An 8,203-nucleotide genomic window follows, 5' to 3' on the forward strand; every position below is an offset into this window, starting at 1 on the left:
ATGAACAATAATTTATTGGTGAACATAATGGTCTAATGCTCAAGCAAAGCCCCAGTGCGTCTGTATGTTTTCTGCCAGCTGACTTAGAAAAAAAAGGATTACAATTACAGTTCAAACAACCCCTTCGCCCCTCCCCGTCTCAAGTCTATTTTCCTACAGATTTACAAGAGCCAGAGATATTGTGTGCGTGTTTGTCGTTGTACTGTTTGTGCGCCCGGCCTGCTCCATGTTGATGATGATGATACAATGCTATTTGCTTATTGTAAATTTATAGTATTTTGTTTTTGGTGGGTATTATAAAATGATTCTTGTATATTTGAACATTTCTTTTCTTTGTTTTATTTTGTAACCACCAAAAAACACCATGAAAGTTGTCTTGACTTCCATTGAAGTCAAACCCAGTGTTATGTCAGATATCCATGAGAATGCTAAGATATGTTTTCACATGAATAAATTCATGAAATTATAACATAGACTACTTCTTTCTTGAAGTGATTTGCTCTTTAAGTTTTATGGGAGGTAGTGGGCAACATTTTGTGTCGATTTTGGGGCAAGTTAGGTCAAAAGGATCTGATTTTGAAGTCGTGTTTTTTAACAAATTGTAGTAGAAATGATTCCCAATACAGCGGAACTCTGATTCAACGAAGTCGTCAGGCCTGGCCTTCAATCTCGGTGAATCTAAGTGTTCGTTATAGCAAACATGAAGATTTTGTGTAGATAATCACAAACATTGAGCAAGTAATGTAGGCCTACATGTGTAATGTATCCGACTTTCTCTATAGATCAAAAGTAGTTTGGTTTTAAATAAGAGGCATTTTCGTTGAAAATGGTATAGGCTTAACGCCCCTATCAACACTATTAGGTTATTTAAGAGGCGGAGGCATTTTCGTGGGGGATTTTTTTATATGAAAAAATTGCTGGAAAATTCCAGGAAAATGCACTGAACTCAGCCAAGCACACACTGTGCAAAAGGGCCGATTTGTTCAAATGCATGTCTGTGTCATCTATCATCTATAACGTATTGTTTGCCTAACAAGTTATGTTGCTGTACAGAGCCTAGCATACAGCAACATTGGATTGCACAGTCCAATTGGCGCGCAATTCATATCGCTCGCCGCGTGATTCAACTGCCTAAGTGACAAAATTTAGGAAAATCACTATTTTATCCCTTTATGTAGTACAGCCTTTGATACACCTTATGTTAAAATCCCGAGTTTGAGAGATTACTGGAAAGTGTTTCAATCTTTCAGTAAATCAATCGCCTATATCACGTCCCCAATTTCCACGGATTCAAATGCCAGTTTTTCACTGTAGTGTCTTTAGGTCATTTCCAAAGGGGGGACCTTTTTCGTTCAAGCATAGTAGAATTGTAAATGGGCTGATTCATGTCACGCTCATAACTGCCTGATCTACAACAGGGAACTGCTACTTTTTCTTTCCTGATCCTTACTATTGTCATTTTTCCTCTACTTCTTTTGTATGTTTGTCACTCTCTTGTGACCTGCTATTTTGGGGTACCTTGATAGTCGAAGCAGACCTTGTGCTGTTGAAGCTAGAGAGGTGAGCAGTCTAAGTCTGATTCCCCGTAAAGACTTCTCTGTTGACACCCACCCCTTGGCGCTCATATGACCTTATGCAGTTGTGAGCGTCGTAAAACCTACTATATTTTTTTTAAAGCCTTTTGGCGAATGGGCGGGTTGAATCACACAGATTCTGCTGCTTGTTGGGGTGTTCACCTCATCCCTAATATTTTTAAGCTTATCCAAAATATTTTTAAGCTCATCCCAGTATTTTTTAGCTGATCCTTAACATTTTCTAGCTCATCTCCAGTATTTTTTTTTATAGTTCATATCTAATATTTTTAGCTAATTCTCAATATTGTCTAGCTCATCCGTAATATTGTTTGGCTCTTCCCCAGTATTTTCTACTTCATCCCTAATATTTCATAGTTCATCCGAATATATTTTCTAGCTCCATCCCCAGTATTTTCTAGCCAATCCTCAGCGTATTTTTACCTCATCCCTATTTTATAACTCATCCCTTATATTTTCTAGTTCATCCCTAGTACTTTCTAGTTCATCCCTAGTACTTTCTAGTTCATCCCTAGTACTTTCTAGCTCATCCGTAATATTTTGTAGCTCATCCACAGTATTTTTTAGCTCATCCCTAATATTTTCTAGCTCATCCCAAGTAATTCATAGCTCATCCCCAGTATTTTAAGCTCATCATTAATATTTACTAACTAATCCCTAATATTTTCTTTCTTTTCTTTCTGATCCCGAATTTTCCCCACTATTTATTAGCTCATTCCTATTTTTTCTAACTCGTCCCTAATATTCTTTAGCTCACCCCTTTTTGTTTTCTAGCTCAACTCTAATAAATTCTAGCTCATCCCCAGTATTTCTAGCTCATCCTCTGTGTTCACATGTATTTATTTTCAAGCTCGTCCCCTATATTTGGTAGATCCACCCCCAGTATTTTCTACTTCCAGCCAAAACGTTCCTCTGTATTTTGTTGCTCATCACAGATGTTCCCCAGTATTTTCTAGCTGTTCTCATCCTGAATATTCCCCACTATTTTCTGTCTCTGTAACCATTATTTTCTAGTCCCTCCCAAATATTGACAACTAGCTCCATCCCCAGTATTTTCTTGCTCCATGCTCAGTGTTTTCTAACTCATCCCCAATATTCCCCAGTATTTTCAAGCTCATCCACAGTATTTTCTAAGGTAGACCTGATATTTTCTAGCCCATCCCAAATATTTTCTAGCTCATCCCTAATATTTTCTAGCTTATCCCGAATATTCTCTTGCTCATCCCCAGTATTTTCTAGCTCATTTCTAATACATATTTTAGCTGATCACAAATATTTTCTACTTCATCCCTAATATTTTCTAGCTGGTCACGAATATTTTCAAGCTCATCCCCAGTATTTTCTAGCTCCTCCGTAATATTTTCTGGTTCCACATTATTTTTTTAGCTCATCCTTAATATTTTCTAGCTCATCCCCAGTATTTTCTAGCTCATGTCTAATATTTTAAGCTAGTGTCTACTAATATTTTTAGCTCATTCCCAGTGCTTTCTAGCTCATCCGTAATATTTATCTCTTTTATAGCATTTTCTACTTCATTACATGTACTATTTTCTAGCTCATCCGAATATATTTTCTAGTTCCAGCCCCAGTGTTCCCCAGTATTTTGTAGCTCATCCTGAATATTCCCCACTATTTTCTATCTCCTTCCCTAGTATTTTTTAGTTAATCCAGAATATTCACCACTATTTTCTAGCTCCATCCCCAGTATTTTCTTGCTCCATACCCAGTATTTTCTAACTCACCGCCAATATTCCCCAGTATTTTCTAGCTCATACCCAACATTTTCAACCCCATCCCCAGTATTTTCTAGCCGTACCCAAATATTTTCGAGCTCATCCCAAATATTTTGTAGTTCATACCTAATATTTTCTAGCTCATCAAGAGTATTTTCTACCTCATCCCCAGTATTTTTTTTAGCTCATCTGTAATATTTTTTAGCTCATTCCCAATATTTTCTAGGTCATCCGTAATATTTTTTAAGATTATCCTATCCCCAGTATTACTTCATCCCTAATGTTTTCCAGCTCAACCGAATATATTTTATAGCTCTTCCCCAGTATTTTCTAGCTCATCCCGAATATTCTCCACTATTTTCTAGCTCGTCCCCAGTGTTTTTCTAGGTCATCCCCAGTGTACCCTTAATATTTTCTAGCTCATTCCCTATATTTTATAGCTCATCCCCAGTATTTTCTAACTCATTCCCAATATTCCCCATTATTTTCAAACTCATCAACAGTATTTTCTAAGGTAGACCTGATATTTTCTAGCCCATCCCAAATATTTGCTAGCTCATCCCTAATATTTTTAGCACATCCCCAGTATTTTCTAGCTCCTCCATAATATTTTCTGGCTCCACATTATTTTTTTTAGCTCATCCTTAATATTTTCAAGCTCATCCCCAGTATTTTTTAGCTCATGTCTAATATTTTTAGCTCATTCCCAATACTTTCTAGCTCATCCGTTTATCTCTTTTATATAGCATTTTCTACTTCTTTACATGTACTATTTTCTAGCTCATCCGAATATATTTTCTAGTTCCAGCCCCAGTGTTCCCCAGTATTTTCTAGCTCATCCCCAATATTCCCCAGTATTTTCTAGCTCATCCCCAACATTTTCAAGCTCATCCCCAGTATTTTCTAGTTCATCCCTAATATTTTCTAGTTCATCCCTAATATTTTCTAGCTCGTCAAGAATATTTTCTTCCTCATCCCCAGTATTTCTTTTAGCTCATCACTAATATTTTGAGCTCATTCCCAGTATTTTCTAAGTCATCCGTAACATTTTTTAGCTTATCCCAAGTATTTTATACTTCGTCCCTAATATTTTCTAGCTCCTCCGAATATATTTTATAGCTCTTCCCCAGTATTGTTTAGCTCACCCCTTATATTTTCTAGCTCATCCCGAATATTCCCCATTATTTTCTAGCTCGTCCCCAGTGTTTTTCTAGGTCATCCCCAGTGTACCCTTAATATTTTCTAGCTCATTCCCTAAATTTTCTAGCTCATCCCCAGTATTTTCTAGCTCCATCCCCAGTATTTTGTTGCTCGTCCCTAGTATTCCTCATTTCTAGTTAGATCATTCCCAGTTTTGTCTAGTTGATCCACAAATTTTGCCGGTATTTTCTAGCCCATCCTCAATAATATTCTCTACTATTTTCTAGCTCATCCCCAACATTTTCAAGCTCATCCCCAGTATTTTCTAGCTCTACCCAAATATTTTGTAGCTCATCCCAAATATTTTCTAGTTCATCCCTAATATTTACTACCTCATCCCCAGTATATTTTTAGCTCATCTCTAATATGTATAGCTCATTCCCAGTATTTTCTAGGTCATCCGTAACATTTTTTAGCTTATCCCCAGTATTTTATACTTCATCCCTAATATTTTCTAGCTCATCTGAATATATTTTATAGCTCTTCCCCAGTATTGTCTAGCTCACCCCTTATATTTTCTAGCTCATCCCGAATGTTCCCCACTTTTTTCTAGCTCGTCCCCAGTGTTTTTCTAGGTCATCCCCAGTGTACCCTTAATGTTTTCTAGCTCATCCCCTATATTTTCTAGCTCCATCCCCAGTATTTTGTTGCTCGTCCCTAGTATTTCCCATTTCTAGTTAAATCATTCCCAGTTTTGTCTAGTTGATCCACAAAATTTGCCGGTATTTTCTAGCCCATCCTCAATAATTTCTGGCTTATCCCAAATATTCTCCAGTATTTTCTAGCCCATGTCCAATATTTTCTAGGTAAAGTCTAATATTTTCTATCTCATCCCCAGTATTTTATAGCCCATCGCCAGTATTTTAGCTAATTCCCAGTATTTTCTAGCTCATCCCCAGTATTTTATAGCTCATCCCATATATTTTCTAGCTCATCCCTTATTTTTACCAACTCATCTCTAATATTTTCAAGCTCATCCCCAGTATTTTCTAGCCCTACCCAAATATTTTATAGCTCATCCAAAATATTTTCTAGTTCATCCCTAATATTTTCTAGCTCGTCAAGATTATTTTCGACCTCATCCCCAATATTTTTTTAGCTCATCTCTAATATTTTTAGCTCATTCCCAATATTTTCTAGGTCATCCGTAATATTTTTTAGCTTATCCGATCCCCAGTATTTCTTCATCCCTAATATTTTATAGCTCATCCGAATATATTTTATAGCTCTTCCCCAGTATTGTCTAGCTCACTCCTTATATTTTCTAGCTCATCCCGAATATTCTCCACTATTTTCTAGCTCGTCCCCAGTGTTTTTCTAGGTCATCCTCGGTGTACCCTTACTATTTTCTAGCTCATTCCCTATATTTTCTAGCTCATCCCCAGTATTTTCTAACTCCATCCCCAGTATTTTTTTTTAGCTCATCTCTAATATTTTTAGCTAAATATTTTCTAGGTCATCTATAATATTTTTTAGCTTATCCGATCCCCAGTATTTTATATACTTCATCCCCAATATTTCCAGCTCATCCGAATATATTTCATAGCTCTTCCCCAGTATTGTCTAGCTCACCCCTTATATTTTCTAGCTCATCCCGAATATTCTCCACTATTTTCTAGCTCGTCCCCAGTGTTTTTCTAGGTCATCCTCGGTGTACCCTTAATATTTTCTAGCTCACTCCCTATATTTTCTAGCTCATCCCCAGTATTTTCTAGCTCCATCCCCAGTATTTTGTTGCTCGTCCATAGTATTCCTCATTTTTAGTTAGGTCATTCCAAGTTTTGTCTAGTTGATCCACAAAATTTGCCGGTAATTTCTAGCCCATCCTCAATAATTTCTGGCTTATCCCAAATAATATCCAGTATTTTCTAGCCCATGTCCAAAATTTTCTAGGCAAAACCTAATATTTTCTATCTCATCCCCAGTATTTTATAGCCCATCGCCGGTATTTTTAGCTAATTCCCAGTATTTTCTAGCCCATCCCCAGTGTTTTATAGCTCATCCCTAATATTTTCTAGCTCATCCCTTATATTTACCAACTCGTCTCTAATATTTTCTAGCTCATCCCAAATATTCCCCACTATTTCCTAACTCATTGCTATTATTTTCCAACGCATCCCTAATATTTTTTAAAATTTATTTAGCTCATCCCTATTTATTTATAGCTCATCCTGAATAATTTCCAGCTCTTCTTCAGTATTTTCTAGCTCATCCCCATCATTTTTTGCTCCATACCCAGTATTTTTAAACTCATCCCCAATATTCCCCAGTATTTTCTAGCTCATCCCCAACATTTTCAAGCTCATCTCCAGTATTTTTTAGCTCATCTCTAATATTTTTAGCTCATTCCCAGTATTTTCTAGGTCATCCGTACTATTTTTTAGCTGATCCCCAGTATCTTATACTTCATCCCTAATATTTTCTATCTCATCCCAAATATTTTCTAGTTCATCCCTATTTACTACCTCATCCCCAGTATATTTTTAACTCATCTCTAATATTTTTAGCTCATTCCCAGTACTTTCTAGGTCATCCGTACTATTTGTTAGCTTATCCCCAGTATTTTATACTTCATCCCTAATATTTTCTAGCTCATCCGAATATATTTTATAGCTCTTTTCCAGTATTGTCTAGCTCACCCCTTATATTTTCTAGCTCATCCCGAATATTCCCCACTATTTTCTAGCTCGTCTCGAATATTCCCCACTATTTTCTAGCTCGTCCCCAGTGTTTTTCTAGGTCATCCCCAGTGTACCAGTAATATTTTCTAGCTCATCCCCTATATTTTCTAGCTCCATCCCCAGTATTTTGTTGCTCGTCCCTAGTATTCCTTATTTCTAGTTAGATCATTCCCAGTTTTGTCTAGTTGATCCACAAAATTTGCCAGTATTTTCTAGCCCATCCTCAATAATTTCTGGCTTATCCCAAATATTCTCCATTATTTTCTAGCCCATGTCCAATATTTTCTAGGTAAAACCTAATATTTTTTAAATCTCATCCCCAGTATTTTATAGCCCATCGCCAGTATGTTTAGCTAATTCCCAGTATTTTCTACATAATCCCCAGTATTTTCTAGCTCATCCCCAGTATTTTATAGCTCACCCCTAATATTTTCTAGCTCATCCCTTGTATTTACCAACTCATCCCTAATATTTTCTAGCTCATCCCTTATATTCCCCACTATTTCCTATCTCATTGCTATTATTTTCCAACTCATCCCTAATATTAATTTTTTTATTTAGCTCATCCCTATTTATTTATAGCTCTTCCTGAATAATTTCTAGCTCTTCTTCAGTATTTTCTAGCTCATCGTCATCATTTCCAAGTTCATCCCCAGTATTTTTTAGTTCCAGCCCCAATGTTCCCCAGTCTTTTCTAGCTCATCCTGAATATTCCCCACTATTTTCTATCTCCTTCCCTAGTATTTTTTAGTTAATCCAGAATATTCACCACTATTTTTTAGCTCCATACCCAGTATTTTCTAGCTCCATACTCAGTATTTTCTAACTCACCCCCAATATTCTCCAATATTTTCTAGCTTATCCCCAACATTTTCAAGCTCATCCCCAGTATTTTCTAGCCCTACCCAAATATTTTCTAGCTCATCCAAAATATTTTCTAGTTCATCCCTAATATTTTCTAGCTCGTCAAGATTATTTTCGACCTCATCCCCAATAA

This window comes from Aplysia californica, unplaced genomic scaffold (genome assembly GCF_000002075.1).
Source record: "Aplysia californica isolate F4 #8 unplaced genomic scaffold, AplCal3.0 scaffold01208, whole genome shotgun sequence".
NCBI lineage: Eukaryota > Metazoa > Mollusca > Gastropoda > Aplysiida > Aplysiidae > Aplysia > Aplysia californica.